The 16790-nt window shown below is 40.0% G+C and overlaps 1 protein-coding gene and 1 pseudogene across 7 annotated transcripts in view; both read left to right on the top strand.

Annotated features, from left to right (window-relative positions):
* LOC112129628 (putative uncharacterized protein encoded by LINC00467 homolog) overlaps positions 1-1011 on the top strand; it is a 68946-nt gene extending 67935 nt beyond the window's left edge. For 4 of the 7 annotated variants that reach the window (XM_054521094.1, XM_054521097.1, XM_063725323.1 and 1 more), the window contains one exon: positions 703-1011. The gene's annotated coding sequence lies outside the window, so the exon portion shown is untranslated. The remainder of the gene's footprint in view (positions 1-702) is intronic. The other 3 variants (XM_054521101.2, XM_054521099.2, XM_054521086.2) reach the window with 2 other exon arrangements.
* An 11925-nt stretch (positions 1012-12936) lies between these two features.
* Positions 12937-16011, top strand: LOC129048078 (actin-related protein 2/3 complex subunit 3-like; annotated as a pseudogene).
* Positions 16012-16790: the final 779 nt, after the last annotated feature.

Raw genomic sequence — 16790 nt, 5'->3', positions numbered from 1 at the left:
ACAATAGGAATTAACATTTAATATGTGCAAAATATTGTATCCCATTATAAACTGTTGTACCTCCCTAAAATATGTGGCCAGTTGTACAATCTAAGATAACTCTAAAATATTACTTGGTAATTGGAATTGGGTTTTATTTTTGTGAATTAAAAACTCACTAATGAGTCTCACCCTCAAAAAATTTCCGCAAAACTAAGTACTTGGTTGATTTGAAATAATTTAAGGTTAAAAGTTGCTAAACATTCCAACCTTCAAAATAAGTATTCAAAATTTGCAAATCAAAGAAATTTACTGTCAGTTATTTTCATTTCCATTCATTTCTATTTAGTCTTTATAAATCCTTGTTTGTGTTTTTTCCACATAGAATAACCTCATCATTTGAAATTTAGATTTTTAGAGTTGAAGTTTATTTTTCTCCCCATTTTTTAGGCCACAGGAAATGGAGTCTGAAATAAAGCCACTGTATCTAAAACATTTATTTAATGGTAAAACCTGATGATTAATAGTATTATTAGCATTTTAAAGACTATATGTTTAGAGTTTGAAGTAAAGCTCCAGTGTTAATTTAACTTACTTTTCAAGGCTTAGCATGTTCTCATCTAAAAACAATGATATCCAAAATTTCTGTTTTCTACTGTAAGTATTATGTATAATAAAATAGGTAGTGAATCTATTCAAATCTGTTCCGCTTATTGTCTGCAGAGGGGCTGAAACCGGGCTGACCTTTTTGATTTCCAAACTCAGCGTTTTGGTGTAAGGCGGCCAAAGAAGGATGCAGAGCCCAGCACTGTGAAGCCTACAAAAACATTGACGCGCTGGCTTGGGGATTTGAATTTGGACATCTTTCACACCGAGTTCAGACTCATGAAACCAATCTTCAGATGCTCTGTAAACCACATAATAAAGAGTTTGGAAATTATATTTTGTTTTTGAAGGCCCACATGCAAAACTTGAGAGCCTCAAATCTAAGCCAGTTGTGGCAATTCTAGGCTACTTTTTTTTTATATTCAGGTATGTTGTAGGGAAGGAGGAGAATAAGTCTGCTTTCTTGAATATTATGCCTAATTAATTATGTATAAAATACTTTTACCAAAGTTCTATGCAAGGCAGAAGACTTACAGATGGCATGAAAAAGGTAAAGTCTTTTTCCATGTTTGGTTTTTTTTTTTTGAGACAGAGTTTTGCTCTGGCCACCCAGGCTGGAGTGCAATGGGCCAATGTCGCCTCACGACAACCTCCGCCTCCCAGGTTCAAGTACTTCTCCTGCCTCAGCCTCCTGAGTATCTGGGACTACAGGCCCACGCCACCATGCCAAGCTAATTTTGTATTTTTAGTAGAGACATGGTTTCGCTATTTTGGCCAGGCTGGTCTCGAACTCCTGACCTCAGGTTATCTGCTCCCCATGGCGTCCCAAAGTGCTGGGATTACAGGTGTGAACTACCGTGTTTGGCCTCTGTGTACTTCTTTTTTGTTGTTATTGTTTTTGAGACGGATTTTCACTCTTGTCACCCAGGCTGGAGTGCAATGGTGCCATCTCAGCTCACTGCAACCTCCGTCTCCTGGGTTCAAGCGATTCTCATGCCTCAACCTCCCAAGTAGCTGGGATTACAGGTGCACGTCACCACGCCCAGCTAATTTTTGTATTTTTAGTAAAGACAGGGTTTCACATTGGCCAGGCTGGTCTCGAACTCCTAACCTCAGGTGATCTACCCACTTCAGTCTCCCAAAGTGCTGGGATTACAGGTGTGAGCCACCGCACCCGGCCCATGTACTTCTTACTTAGTTTTTCTTCCCATGTTTTGCGTTTACATTTGCAATTATGTCTTCTTTTTTCAACAAATATTACAGGTTTTCATAATCTCAAATATTTGTTTTTAGAGCATGATGTAATAATGTTCCTTTGCATTAGGTACACTGATTATGAGTTTCCAACAAAAAGTTTTCGGGTCTAAAAATGATCACATCATGCAGTATACCCAGGAATCAAACCTGCACATCTATCCCCTAAGTCTAAAATGAAAGTTGAAAAAAATAAAAATTATATAATAAAAAAATTATCACCGCTTTTTATAAAATAAGAAAGCAGACCAAGCGTGGTGACTGAGGCTTGTAATCCCAGCACTTTAGGAGGCCAAGGCAGGCGGATTGCTTGAGCTCAGGAGTTTGAGACCAGCCTGGCCAAAATGGTGAAACCCTGTCTACAAACACACACACACACACACACACACACACACACACACAAATTTAGCCAGGCATGGTGGCACATGCCTGTAGTCCCAACTACTCAGGAGGCTGAGGTGCGAGGATTGCTTGAGCTTGGGAGGCAGAGGCTGCAGTGAGCCAAGATCACACCACTGCACTCCAGCCTGGGCGCCAGAGCAAGACTCTGTCTACAAAAAAACAACAAACAAAAACAGAAAGCAGTTTGCCAGGTAAGCCTTTTATGTTGCCTTTGATAGTTTTATAGATCCTTGGGATTTTAGCTCACTTGGGTTTATGACTGAATGTGTATCCGTCTAACCGTGTATTTGATATTTGCTTTTAAAACAAACTCCTGTTAGAAGTAAATGATGAAAGAGAGGGCTAGGTTATTTTTTTTATATTCATTCATTCATTCATTCATTCATTCATTCATTCAGGGTCTTGCTGTGTCACCCAGGCTGGAGTGTGAGAGTATGATCATGGCTCACTGCAACCTAGAGCTCTTGGATTCAAATGATCCTCCCGCTTTAGCCTCCCAAGTAGCTGGGACCACAGGTGCACACCACCATGTCCAGCTAATTTTTGAATTTTTTTGTAGAGACATGGTCTTTCTGTGTTGCCCCGGCAGGTCTCATACTTCTGGGCTCAAGCAATGGCCCCACCTTGGCCTCCCAAAATGAAGATTACAAGTGTGAGCCACCATGACTAGTTGATTTTTTTTTAATTGGAAATTTTGGTACTGTTATGTTGTCATTGAGGCAGACAACTTAAAAATAATCTTGAGTATCATTCTGTGCTGATGTTAGAATTTAATAGGCCAGGCTCAGTAGCTCACGCCTATAATCTCACCACTTTGGGACACCAAAAGCAGGAGGATCGCTTGAGCCCCCAGGAGTTTGAGACAAGCCTGGGCAACGTAGAGAGACCCCCATCTCTAAAAAAAAAAAAAGAAAAATTAGCCAGACATGATGATGCCAAGCTGTAGTCCTGGCTACTTGGGAAGCTGAGGTAGGAGGATCGCTTGAGCCCAGGAGTTTGAGGCTGCAGTGAACTATGATTACACCACTGTACTCCAGCCAGGGTGACAGTGCAAGACCGTATCTCTAAAACTATTTTTAAAAATAAAACAATATGTTGTTCATATTATCCTAATGTAGTGTTTTACTGAACGGAATTCCTTAAAGGATTCTTTTCCCCAAGGATATTAACTCAAGGTAAATTTTAATAGGATTGTACATAAATTAAGCATCTTTATCTTTGATTACAGAGACATTTAACATATGACTATAGATAATTTCCCCCTAATATTTTCTTGGGCTTCTAGTATTTATGTATCAAGAAAGTTATTTCCTTATGTTTGAAATGGTGACATTTCTGAAATGTACCAGCAGAGGATACAGGGATTTTTGTTTGTTTTTCATTTTCTTATTTACTGAAGAAATAAAGGCATTTTAGTTTATAAATGGACTGTTTCTTTTTTCCAGGAAAACTAATATTCATAATTATGGGAAAACTGTGGTCTCTTCAAAAGGGCATAATAAAATGTAGATATTAGACATTATTTCAAATTGTTTCTTGTTATTTGTAGATTAATTAAAACAGTAACCATACCTCTGGAAGACAGAATAACAGAAGTAGTTTGACTAAATGAAGTTTGAAGTAGTGCATTACTTCTCTGGATTTGTTCTTAATTTCAAGCTTGTATTTATCCATATGAATAGTGCTTTTGATGGATCAAATTATGAATAAAACCCTCACTTTTGAGAGCTGTAATGCTTTCTGGGATAAAAGTTAAATCTACTGAAAGAATCATGTAAACAAAATCAAAAGCAAGAGGTAATTTTAGTGGAGAAGGGTTTTAAAAAGATTTAAAATATGTTCTGGTGGAAAACACTGTGGACCACAGTAAGGAGACCTGCACTCTCATGCCAATTTGTTCCTCCCAAGCTGTTTTCCTCTCCATTTTCTTCATCAGCTGAGCTTCCTGATACCAGGAAGCTGATGAAGCTTAAGCTTCAGGGCCCCTGCCAAGGCCCTGGGAGGGTCCCTAGCATGGGGCTTACACGGTCATATGCTTTTGTAACACCAAGGTGCAGGGCCAGAGGTCTTACCACAATGTGAATCTGTCCTAGGTTGCCTGGCATTGGAAGTTAAATGGATATTAGAGGAGAAACAGTATTTGAAATGTATAGAGCTGGCCAGGTGCGGTGGCTCATGCCTGTAAACCCAGCACTTTGGGAGGCAGAGGCAGGCAGATCACTCGAGGTCAGCAATTCCAGACCAGCCTGGCCAACGTGGTGAAACCCTGTCTCTACTAAAAATACAAAAATTAGCCAGGCATGGTGATGTGCGCCTGTAGTCCTGGCTACTTGGGAGGCTGAGATGGGAGAATTGCTTGAACCCAGGAGATGGATGTTGCAGTGAGCCAAGATTGTACCACTGCCCTCCAGCCTGGGTGACAGAGTGAGACCCTGTCTCAAAAAAAAAAAAAAAAAAAAAAAAAAAAAGTAGAAGTATCTAGGTAGAACGTAATCTGTAGAAAATGTCAAATAATCAGATATGAAAAATTGTTAGCAGAGGATTCGGATTTCATCAATACCTAGCACAACCCTGCAGCAGTAATACAAATAGTGTACCTACATAGCTGTGTAAAGACATATTTGTGAATTTTGTATCCTATAATTAAAAAAAATTATCAACTATGCCAGAGGAAGGACTGAATTTCTCTCTCTATATATAAAAAAAGATATTGCAAAGTCATGATACAGTGAAGTGACAAAGAGTATGCAGCCAAAAAAATTGGAAAAAATAATATATAGATATGTCAAGCAGTTAATAAAAATAGAATGTTATTTTTCTGGACTTTGTTATATTTCTGCTGTGTCAAGTAAAATTTATAATTTGTGATTTCTGTTATCATTGCACATAAATATTCACATTTAAAGTACCTGACTTTGGCCGGGTGCGGTGGCTCTCGCCTGTAATCCCAGCACTTTGGGAGGCCAAGGCGGGTGGATCACGAGGTCAGGAGATGGAGACCATCCTGGCTAACACAGTGAAACCCCGTCTCCACTAAAAATACAAAAAATTAGCCGGGCGTTGTGGCAGGCGCCTGTAGTCCCAGCTACTCTACTCGGGAGGCTGAGGCAGGAGAATGGCGTGAACCTGGGAGGCGGGGCTTGCAGTGAGCTGAGATTGCGCCACTACACTCCAGCCTGGGCGACAGAACAAGACTCCGTCTCAAAAAAAAAAAAAAAAGGGAATGCTTCCAGTTTTTGCCCATTCAGTATGATATTGGCTGTGGGTTTGTCATAAATAGCTCTTATTATTTTGAGATACGTCCCATCAATACCTAATTTATTGAGAGTTTTTAGCATGAAGGGTTGTTGAATTTTGTCAAAGGCCTTTTCTGCATCTATTGAGATAATCATGTGGTTTTTGTCTTTGGTTCTGTTTACATGCTGGATTACATTTATTGATTTGCGTATATTGAACCAGCCTTGCATCCCAGGGATGAAGCCTACTTGATCATGGTGGATAAGCTTTTTGATGTGCTGCTGGATTCTGTTTGCCAGTATTTTATTAAGGATTTTTGCATTAATGTTCATCAAGGATATTGGTCTAAAATTCTCTTTTTTTGTTGTGTCTCTGCCAGGCTTTGGTATCAGGATGATGCTGGCCTCATAAAATGAGTTAGGGAGGATTCCCTCTTTTTCTATTGATTGGAATAGTTTCAGAAGGAATGGTACCAGCTCCTCCTTGTACCTCTGGTAGAATTCGGCTGTGAACCCATCTGGTCCTGGACTTTTTTTGGTTGGTAAGCTATTGATTATTGCCACAATTTCAGCTCCTGTTATTGGTCTATTCAGAGATTCAACTTCTTCCTGGTTTAGTCTTGGGAGGGTGTATGTGTTGAGGAATTTATCCATTTCTTCTAGATTTTCTAGTTTATTTGCGTAGAGGTGTTTGTAATATTCTCTGATGGTAGTTTGTATTTCTGTGGGATCGGTGGTGATATCCCCTTTATCATTTTTTATTGCATCTATTTGATTCTTCTCTCTTTTTTTCTTTATTAATCTTGCTAGCGGTCTATCAATTTTGTTGATCCTTTCAAAAAACCAGCTCCTGGATTCATTTATTTTTTGAAGGGTTTTTTGTGTCTCTATTTCCTTCAGTTCTGCTCTGATTTTAGTTATTTCTTGCCTTCTGCTAGCTTTTGAATGTGTTTGCTCTTGCTTTTCTAGTTCTTTTAATTGTGATGTTAGGGTGTCAATTTTGGATCTTTCCTGACAAAAACAAGAAATGGGGAAAGGATTCCCTATTTAATAAATGGTGCTGGGAAAACTGGCTAGCCATATGCAGAAAGCTGAAACTGGATCCCTTCCTTACACCTTATACAAAAATCAATTCAAGATGGATTAAAGACTTAAATGTTAGACCTAAAACCATAAAAACCCTAGAAGAAAACCTAGGCATTACCATTCAGGACATAGGCATGGGCAAGGACTTCATGTCTAAAACACCAAAAGCAATGGCAACAAAAGCCAAAATTGACAAATGGGATCTAATTAAAGAGCTTCTGCACAGCAAAGGAAACTACCATCAGAGTGAACAGGCAACCTACAAAATGGGAGAAAATTTTTGCAACCTACTCATCTGACAAAGGGCTAATATCCAGAATCTACAATGAACTCCAACAAATTTACAAGAAAAAAACAAACAACCCCATCAAAAAGTGGGCGAAGGACATGAACAGACACTTCTCAAAAGAAGACATTTATGCAGCCAAAAAACACATGAAAAAATGCTCACCATCACTGGCCATCAGAGAAATGCAAATCAAAACCACAATGAGATACCATCTCACACCAGTTAGAATGGCAATCATTAAAAAGTCAGGAAACAACAGGTGCTGGAGAGGATGTGGAGAAATAGGAACACTTTTACACTGTTGGTGGGACTGTAAACTAGTTCAACCATTGTGGAAGTCAGTGTGGCGATTCCTCAGTGATCTAGAACTAGAAATTCCATTTGACCCAGCCATCCCATTACTGGGTATATACCCAAAGGACTATAAATCATGCTGCTATAAAGACACATGCACACGTATGTTTATTGCAGCATTATTCACAATAGCAAAGACTTGGAACCAACCCAAATGTCCAACAATGATAGACTGGATTAAGAAAATGTGGCACATATACACCATGGAATACTATGCAGCCATAAAAAATGATGAGTTCATGTCCTTTGTAGGGACATGGATGAAACTGGAAATCATCATTCTCATTAAACTATCGCAAGAACAAAAAACCAAACACCGCATATTCTCACTCATAGGTGGGAATTGAACAATGAGAACACATGGACACAGGAAGGAGAACATCTCACTTCGGGGACTGTTGTGGGGTGGGGGGAGGGGGGAGGGATAGCATTGGGAGATATACCTAATGCTATATGACGAGTTGGTGGGTGCAGCGCACCAGCATGGCACATGTATACATATGTAACTAACCTGCACGTTGCGCACATGTACCATAGAGCCTAAAGTATAATAATAATAATAATAATAATAATAATAAAAAGAAAAAGAAAAAAAAAAAAGTACCTGACTTTGTATTATTTTTTCTTAGTGGGTCCTTCAAATTGTATAAGCTTTAGGCCCCACAAAACCTAATACTACCCAGCTTGTTGTATAATGAAGAGGTTAAATTATATTCAGGGATTAAAATGAAGTAAGAAGCCATGAAAATGATTTCATTCCTGAAATATCAATATAGATAATTACATCATGTTTGGGTGAAATATCTATAAAACCAACACACTTTTAATAATTCTGACTTTCTGCTGTGATAATTCCAGTGGGTTGTTATGCTAACAGTCTCTCTTTTCTATGCCTCATCAAAGACCTCTTCCAAAGGAGGGGATAAAGGAAGGAGAAAACCCTGTCCTTTCACATGGAAAAGTCATATTACCCCTCTAAGCTTTAGTTTCTTCCTCTAAAAAATAAAGTTAGAAACTTCTCCCTGAGATCTGAAATACCACAGTTGAATTTCTGATGTTCCTGGATCCAAATGCCTAGTTTTTAGTTAAAGAGATAAAACTCAAATTGATAATATTTCCTTGTTAGCATAGGTACAAATTCTGTGGAGACATTGACTAAAATACAAGACTAGCCAGGTAAAGTGGCTCGTGGCTGTAATCGTAGCTCTTTGGGAGGCTGAGGTGGGAGGGTCACTTGAGGCCAGGAGTTCATGACAAGCCTGGGCAACATTGTGCAACCCTGTCTCTACAAAAATAAAATTTAAAAATTAGCTGGGCATAGTGTCACACACCTGTAGTCCGAGCTACTGGGGAGGCTGAGGCAGGAGGATCACTTGATCCCAGGAGTTTGAGGCAGCAGTGAGTGACCCATGATCATGCCATTGCACTCCAGCCTGGATGACAGAGTCAGATCCTGTCTCTAAAAAAATAATAAAGGCCAGGTGCGGTGGCTTACACCTGTAATCCTAGCACTTTGGGAGGCCAAGGCAAGCAGATCACCTGAGGTCAGGAGTTCAAGACCAGCCTGGCCAACATGGTGAAACCCCGTCTCTACTAAAAATACAAAAACTAGCCGGATATGGTGGCGGGCGCCTGTAATCCCAGCTACCTGGGAGGCTGAGGCAGGAGATTCACTGGAACCCAGGAGGCGGAGGCTGCAGTGAGCCGAGATCAAGCCACTGCACTCCAGCCTGAGGAACAGAGTGAGACTCTGTCTCTAAATAAGTAAATGAAACTACAAAACTAAATTACTGTATTCTTCAACTAATGGGACACAATATTCTGCTTTTTTTTTCTTTTTTGAGACAGAGTCTCACTCTGTCACCCAGGCTGGAGTGCAGTGGCGTGATCTCAGCTCACCGCAATGTCTGCCTCCTGGGTTCAAGCTATTCTCCTGCCTTAGCCTCCAAAGTAGCTGGGATTACAGGCACGTGCCACCAGGCCCAGCTAATTTTTGTATTTTTTAGTAGAGATGGGGTTTCACCGTGTTGGCCAGGCTGGTCTCGAACTCCTGGCCTCAAGTGATCCACCCGCCTCTGCCTCCCAAAGTGCTGGGATTACAGGCATGAACCACTGTGCCTGGCCAGGACACAATACTCTTGTATAAAGAAATGAAACTCTGGACAGTTCCGTTGTTGTGGGTTTTCTTATTTTCCTGCTTTGGCAATTGCTGACCAGAAAACTAGAAACCAACACAGAAAGAGGAGAAAGAGTATTTGGAGTGTCTGTATGAGTGTAAAATGTGATTGGGACTGTGGAAATACATAGATGGAGAGTTACTTATACTCCTAACCCCTCTGTATTCCAGGATGTTCACATATATGTCATGAACTAGGAAATTGGCTGCTGTGGTCTAAGTGGACCCCCCAAAATTCATATGTTGAAACGTAATTGCCAATATGCTAGAATTAAGAGGTGGGGTCTTTCGGAAGTAATTAAGTCATGAGGGCAGAGCTCTTATGAATGGGATTAATGACCTTATAAAAGGTGCAAGGAAGCTGCTTGTTCCTTTTCACTCTTTCTACCATGTGAATATGCACCAAGAAAGCACCATTTTGGAAGCAGAGAGTGACACTGAACCTGCTGATGCTGATCTTGGATTTTCCAACCTCCAGAACTGTGAGAAATAAATTTCTGTTGTTTATAAATTACCCACTCTAAGATATTTTGTTATAGTAGCAGGAATGGACTGAGACGCTGGCATATTCCATAATTTGTAGATTTTATATTTTTATTGCATACAAATTAATTGTGCTATAAATATAAATACATTATAGAAGTGACCATTTTAAAAAGACATCCCATATATTAGTTTTTAAAATGCTTTGTGTGGAATTTTACAAAAAGTATAGTGAAGTACTCTTTTCTATCCCTCTCAAATATGTAACTGATAAGAGTTTATTGATATCATCATCTCTTTTATTTTATTTTATTTTATTTATTTTGAGACAGAGTCTTGCATTGTTGCTCAGGCTGGAGTGCAGTGGTACGATCTCAGCTCACTGCAACATCGCCTCCTGGGTTCAAGTGATTCTCCTGCCTCAGCCACCCAGGTAGCTGGGACTACAGGCACGCACCACTATGCCTAGCTAAATTTTTTGTATTTTTAGTAGAGATGGGGTTTCACCATGTTGGCCAGGCTGGTCTTGAACTCCTGGCCTCAAACGCACCTCCTGGATTGAAGCGTTTCTTCTCCCTCAGCCTCCCAAGTAGCTGGGAGGCCACCATACCCGGCTAATTTTTGTATTTTTAGTAGAGACAGGGTTTTGCCATGTTGGCCAGACTGGTCTCGAACTCCTGGCCTCAAGTGATCTGCCTGCCTTGGCCCCCCAAAGTGTGAACCACTGCGCCAAGCCAGTGCTTCTCAAAATTCAATGTAAATATTAATCATCTAGTGCAGGGGTTCCCAATCCCTGGGGCACAGATTTGTACTGGTCTGTGGCCTGTTAGGAACCTGGCTGCACAGCAGGAGGTGACCAGCGGGCAAGTGAGTGAAGCTTCATCTACATTTACAGCCACTCCCCATCGCTCTCATTACCACCTGAGCTCCGCCTCTTGTCACATCAGCAGCAGCATTAGATTTTCATAGAAGTGCGAATCCTGTTGCGAACTGTTCATGTGAGGGATCTAGGTTACATGCTCCTTATGAGAATCTAATGCCTGATGATCTGTCACTGACTCCCATCACCCCCAGATGGGACTGCCTAGTTGCAGGAAAACAATATCAGCACTCCCACTGATTCTACATTATGGTGAGTTGTATAATTAATTATTTCATTATATATTACAATGTAATAATAATAGAAGTAAAGTGCAATGGCCAGGCATGGTGGCTCACACCTGTAATCCCAGTACTTTGGGAGGCCGAAGCGGGTGGATCATTTGAGGCCAGGAGTTTGAGACCTGCCTTGACCAACATGACGAAACTCCATCTCTACTAAAAAATACAAAAATTAGCTGGGTGTGGTGGCACACGCCTGTAGTCCCAGCTACTCTGGAGGCTGAGCCATGAGAATCTCTAGAACCCAGGAGGCAGTGGTTGCAGTGAGCCAAGATTGCACAACTGCACTCCAGCCTGGGCAACAGCAAGATTGCCTCAAAAAAAAAAAAGTGCACGATAAATACAATGCACTTGAATCATCCCAAAACCATCCCCATCCCCTGCCAGTCCATGGAAAAATTATCCTCCATGAAACTAGTCCCTGGTGCCAAAATGGTTGTGAACTGCTGATCTACGGGATCTTGTTAAATGCAGATTCTTATTTAATAGATCTCAAAATGAGGCTCAAGATTCTGCATTTCTAGCAAGCTACCAGATAATGTTCATGGTGGTCTGACAACTACCCTTCGAGTAGCAAGAATCTAGACTACAGCAGTGATTCCAAAGTTGTCAAAGCATTTGGGAAACAGAATAAACAGAGATTTTAGTTCCCCACTCCAACCCATTAAAACCAGAATCTCAGTTTCTGAGGCCCTGGAAATCTGTATTTTTTAATGCTTTTCAACTGGTTCTAATGATCAATCAGTATTTTCAGACTTTAGGTCCTGACCTATTTAGTTTTTAATGAAATCAATGATTTAGACTGTGACCAGAAATTTTAAAAGATAAGCAATAGAGTAGAAAATATCAGTGTGCATTTCACATAAGAATAAGTATTATTTCATGAAATCAGGCTGGGTGCGGTGGCTCATGCCTGTAATCCTAGCACTTTGGGAGGCCGAGGCCGGTGGATCACTTGAGGTCAGGAGTTCGAAAACAGCCTGACCAACATGGTGAAACCCCGTCTCTACTAAAAATACAAAATGAGCCGGGTGTGGTGGTGCACGCCTGTAATCCCAGCTATTTGGGAGGCTGAGGCAGGAGAATTGCTTGAACCCGGGAGGCAGAGGTTGCAGTGAGCTGGAATCACGTCATTGCACTCCAGCCTGTGCAACAAGAGTGAAACACCGTCTCAGAAAAAAAAAGTATTATTTCATGAAATCTTTGCCTCAGTTATATATCCATGTCATATGTATATGCGTATGTATGTATATACTAGGTCAAAATGTAAAATGCATTTCTATGGATCACAAAAAATGTTTGGAAAATTCCAACTATTTGGTGTTATTATATTAATAGTTCTCATTCCCTCTCCCCTCTGACACTTTATACTCTTTTTTTTTTGAGACGGAGTCTTGCTCTGTCACCCAGGCTGGAGTGCAGTAGCGTGATCTTGGCTCACTGCAAGTTCCGCCTCCCGGGTTCACACCATTCTCCTGCCTCAGCCTCCTGAGTAGCTGGGACTACAGGCTCCCGCCACCACGCCTGTCTAATTCTTTGTAATTTTAGTAGAGTTGGGGTTTCACCGTGTTAGCCAGGATGGTCTCGATCTCCTGACCTCATGATCCGCCCACCTCGGCCTCCCAAAGTTCTGGGAATACAGGCGTGAGCCACCACGCCTGGCCGACACTTTATACTCTTAAAATTTATTAAGAAGCCCAAAGAGCTGCTGTTTATGTGAATAGTGTCTATCAACATTTACTGTATTATGAGCTATGATGGCACCGCTGCACTACAGTCTGTGTGACAGAGACTCTGTCTCAAAAAAAATTTAATTTCTGTATTAGAAATTAGAATTAGAATTGAAATTAAGAAGTATAATTCTTTATAATTCGTTTAAAATAACAATTAGAGGAAACCCGGGTGCCACCAAGATGCCGGCTTACCACTCTTCTCTCATGGATCCTGACAACAAACTCATTGGAAACATGGCACTCTTACCTATCAGAAGTCAATTCAAAGGACCTGCCCCCAGAGAGATACAGATATTGTGGTTGAAGCCCTCTATTACTTCAAGGTCAATGTCTTCTTCAAAAACTATGAAATTAAGAATGAAGCTGATAGGACCTTGATATATATACCTCTCTACATTTCTGAGTGTCTGAAGAAACTCCAAAAGTGTAATTCCAGAAGCCAAGGTGAGAAAGAAATGTATACACAGGGAATCACTAATTTTCCCATTCCTGGAGAGCCTGGTTTTCCACTTAATGCAATTTATGCCAAACCTGCAAACAAACAGGAAGATGAAGTGATGAGAGCCTGTTTACAACAGCTAAGGCAAGAGACTGGTCTGAGACTTTGTGAGCAAGTTTTCAACCCGCGGAATGATAAACCCAGCACGTGGTGGATTTGCTTTGTGAAGAGACAGTTCATGAACAAGAATCTTTCAGGACCTGGACAGTGAAGGGAGCCCAGGCAGCCACTGTCTCCAGAGCCCTGAGCAGCATTTTCCAGCGAGATATACACAATCTTTTGCCTTTATTTCATAAAGTTTTATACAGAAGAGAGAAGAGCATGTCTTTACTTGAAAAACTTGATCAAGAATTCGGGTGGGAGCAAAGAAAGTGGGTTATCAAGGGTGATTTGAAATTTTCTGCAGTATTAAGCTGGCACTTAATAAGAATAAGTAATAAAGAAATTTCTAACATTCAAAAAAACAATTAGAAACTGATATATTAGCATAAATAATACATGTTTATGAAATAATAATTAGGCCAGGTGTGGTGGCTCACACTTGTAATCTCAACACTTTGGGAGGCCGAAGTGTGCAGATTGCTTTAGTTTTGAGACCAGCCTAGGCAACATGGTGAAACCCCATCTCTACTAAAAATACAAAAAAATTAGACAGGTGTGGTAGCACGTGCCTGTAGTCCCAGCTACCTGGGAGGCTAAGATAGGAGGATCACCTGAGCCTAGGGGATCGAGGCTGCAGTGAGCCATGATCGTACCACTGCATTCCAGCCTGGGACATGGAGTGAGACCCTGTCTCAAAAACAACAACAACAACAACAAAACAAACAGTAGCATTGTTTTACACTTTGCAAATCTAACATCTGGAGTGGTACAAACACCTTAAGGTGTTACCAGTGAGTTTTGTGAGTGCAGGAAAATCTGTGCCTTGCTTCTAGCCAAAAGAATATGGCAAAAGGGATGATATAGTGACTCCCATAATCATATTATGTTATATACGACTCTATCATAGCTGACTGGAGGGAGATTTCCCTGCTGGCTTTGAAGAAATAAGTGACCATGTTGTGAGAGGACCATGTGGCAAGGACCTGTGGATGACCTCGAGTTTCTTAGAGCAGTCCTTAGTCAACAGCTAGCCATTAAATAAGGCCTTCCGTGCTAGAAGACACTGAATTCTGCCTGCAACCAGTGAGCTTGGATAAGGATCTGAGCCTTAGATGAGATTGCAGCCCTGGCCAACTCCTTGATTTTAGCGTTGTGAGACCCTGAGAAAAAACCCTGAGGAGCTCGTCTGAACCTAGACTCCCAACCCATGGAAAACTGATATAATAAGTGAGTGTTGTCTTAAGCTGCTAAAGTGATAATTTGTTACACAGTAATAGAAAACTGATATATATGGCTTCTTACATTGGCTTCTGCATTCAACTGTTGCAACATGTTGTTTTAATTGAACTACATAAAGAAAATCCAGCCTCACACAGATCAGTTATGTAGCTGGAAAAGGGAAGGTTGTATTGTAATGGCTTTTTACAATTATCATGAATAGTCTTCTTTGCACTACATCAAAACTCAGCTGGTTGTAGTTTCTTAAATGTTAGTTGGAAAGATGTCCAAATTGGAAAGGAAAGTAAAATTATCTCTGCTGACAGATGACATGATCTTATATTTAGAAAACCATGAAGATTCCACAAAATTGTTAGCACAAAGTCAGCAAAAAGGCAGAATACAAAATCAACACTCAAAAAATCACTGGTGTTTCTATACAATAACAATGAACAATCTGAAAAGGAAATTAAGAAAATTCCATTTACAATAGCATTGAAAAGAATAAGATACTTAGGAATTAACCAAGAAGGTACAAGATGTGTACATTGAGAACTGTAAGTATTGCTGTGAGAAATTAAAGAGGACACAAATAAATGAAAAACCACCCCATGTTCATGGATTGGGAGACTTAATACTGTTAAAAGATGTCAGTACTACCCAAAGTACTCTATAGATTCAATACAATCTTTATTGAAATTCCAATGACTTTTTTTTGCAGAAATGTAAAAATCCATGCTAAAATTCACGTGGAATATCAAGAGACCCCAAATTGCCAAAACAGTCGTGGAAAAGAATAATAAAGTTAGAAGACTCACTTTTTGATTTCAAAACTTATTACAAAGCTACAGTAATCAAAACAGTATAGTGCTGGTGTAAAATACTGTATAGCCCAATGGAATAGAATAGACAGTCCTGAAATAAACACTTACATATACGGCCAAGTAATTTTCAACAAGGGTGACAAGATCAGACAGTGGAGAAAGGACAGTCTTTTCAATAAATGGTGCTGAGAAAACTGGATATCCACACACAAAAGAATGAAGTTAGACCCTTACACAGCACTGTACACAAAAATTAACTAATGGATCAAAGACCTAAACATAAGAGATTAAACTATGCAATTCTTAGAAGAAAACATAGGGGGAAATCTTAATGACATTGGATTTGGCAATGAATTCTTGAATATGACCCCAAAAGCACAGGCAACAAGAAAAAACAAAAAATTTAAACTTTTGTGCATCAAAGAACACTATCAACAGAGTAAAAATATAACCCACAGAATAGGGAGAAAATATTTGTAAGTCACATATCCTGAAAAGGGATAAATATCCAGAATATAGCATAAAGAACTCCTAACATTCAACAACAAAAACAAAAAACCCAAATTTAAAAATTGGCTAAAGACTTCAATAGACATTTCTACAAAAAAGACATACAGTTGACCAATAAGCTCATGAAAAGATGAACAACATCACTAATCATTAAGAAAATGCAAATAAAAAACCATGGAAACTAAAAAAACTACAATGAGATATAGCTTTGTACACAGCCATTAGAATGACTATTATCAAAACAATTTTTAAAAAATGTTGAGGATGTGGAGAAATTGAAATTCTGCTGCATTCTTGGTAGGAATGTATAATAAAATGGTGCAACCACTGTGGAAAACATAATGGTTCCTTAAAAAGTTAGGCTGGGCATGGTGGCTCATGCCTATAATCCCAGTGATTTTTGGGAGGCCGAGGTGAGCAGATCACCTGAGGTCAGGAGCTCGAGACCAGCCTGGCCAACATGATGAAACCTCGTCTCTACTAAAAATACAAAAATTAGCTGGGTGTGGTGGCACACGCTTGTAAATCCCAGCTATTCGGAAGGCCGAGGCAGGAGAGGAGGTGGAAGTTGCAGTGAGCTGAGATCGCGCCCCTGCACTCCAGCCTGGGTGACAGAGTGAGACTCTGTCTCAAAACAAAACAAAACAAAAAACAGAACTTCCATATGATTCAGCAATTTCACTGCTAGGTATATACCCAGAATAATTGAAAACAGACTCGGATACCTCACATCAATGTTCATACCAGCATTATTCACAATAGCCAAAGATGAAAACTATTCAAATATCCATCACACATGAATGGATAAACAAAATGTGGTATATGTATACAATGGAATATAATTCAGTCATAAAAAGGAGTGAAATTCTGACACATGC

This window comes from Pongo abelii, chromosome 1 (assembly GCF_028885655.2).
Source record: "Pongo abelii isolate AG06213 chromosome 1, NHGRI_mPonAbe1-v2.0_pri, whole genome shotgun sequence".
Taxonomy (NCBI): domain Eukaryota; kingdom Metazoa; phylum Chordata; class Mammalia; order Primates; family Hominidae; genus Pongo; species Pongo abelii.
Note: the sequence above shows the minus strand (reverse complement) of the source record. Positions and strands in the feature narration are given on the sequence as shown.